Source organism: Amblyraja radiata, chromosome 2, assembly GCF_010909765.2.
Source record: "Amblyraja radiata isolate CabotCenter1 chromosome 2, sAmbRad1.1.pri, whole genome shotgun sequence".
NCBI lineage: Eukaryota > Metazoa > Chordata > Chondrichthyes > Rajiformes > Rajidae > Amblyraja > Amblyraja radiata.
The window spans coordinates 33,649,676-33,650,816 of record NC_045957.1 but is presented as its reverse complement, the minus strand read 5'-3'; positions in this window follow the sequence as shown (position 1 = coordinate 33,650,816).

Sequence of the window (1,141 nt, the reverse complement as noted above, 5' to 3'; positions counted from 1 at the left end):
TGTCAGTGGATCACCAGTTTCCTGACAGACAGGAAGCAGTATGTGAGGCTGGGAAAGCACATTTCGGATCCGCAGACCCTCAGCATAGGAGCACCGCAAGGCTGCGTACTCTCCCCTCTCCTCTACTCTCTCTACACGAATGACTGCACCTCCACTGACTCCTCTGTCAAGCTTCTCAAGTTTGCGGAAGACACAACCCTGATTGGACTGATCCAGGATGGGGAGGAATCTGCCTAGAGACAGGAAGTGACACAGCTGGCGTCCTGGTGTAATCGCAACAACTTGGAGCTCAATGCTCTTAAGACAGTGGAATTGATTGTAGACTTTAGGAGAGCTCCCCCTCCCCTCATCCCACTCACCAGCAACAACACCACAGTCACATCTGTGGAGTCTTTTAAGTTCCTGGGAACCATCATCTCCAAGGACCTTAAATGGCGGGGCTGCCATCGACTCCACAGTCAAAAATGCACAACAGAGGATGTACTTCCTGCCACAGGCAATGATGGTCCAATTCTATACAACCTTCGTAGAGTCTGTCCTCACCTTCTCCATCATGGTCTGGTTTGGCTCAGCCACCAAGCACCGACATCCGGAGGCTGCAGCGAATCGTCCGATCAGCTGAGAAGGTTATTGGCTGCAACCTTCCCTCCATTGATGAACTGTACACTGCAAGGGCCAGGAAGTGTGCGGGCAAGATCATCTCTGACCCCTCTCACCCTGGCCACAAACTCTTTGAATCAATTCCCTCTGGAAGGCGACTCCGGACTGTCAAAGCTGCCACAGCCAGACATAAAAACAACTATTTTCCACGAGTAGTTGCTCTACTCAATAACCAAAAAATCTGTGGCCTCCTTTTGCTCTGGTATTTTATTTAATGTTTAATTGATAATGTTTTTTATTAATGTTTAATGTTTTACGTGCCATTCCTGACTGTCACTGTATGTCTTGTGTCATCTGCACATTTGGAAATTGAGGCTTGCAACCCATGCCTAGTCATTAATAAAGATTAAAAACAGTTCAAAAATAAGTCCATGGAAGTGAGAGAGGTGGTTTGTAGTTTTGGGGTGTGCAGGTTGGTTCAGGAAGGTGAAGGTTGTAGCTGTTCCTGAATGTGACGGTGTGGGACCTCAGTCTTCTGGAG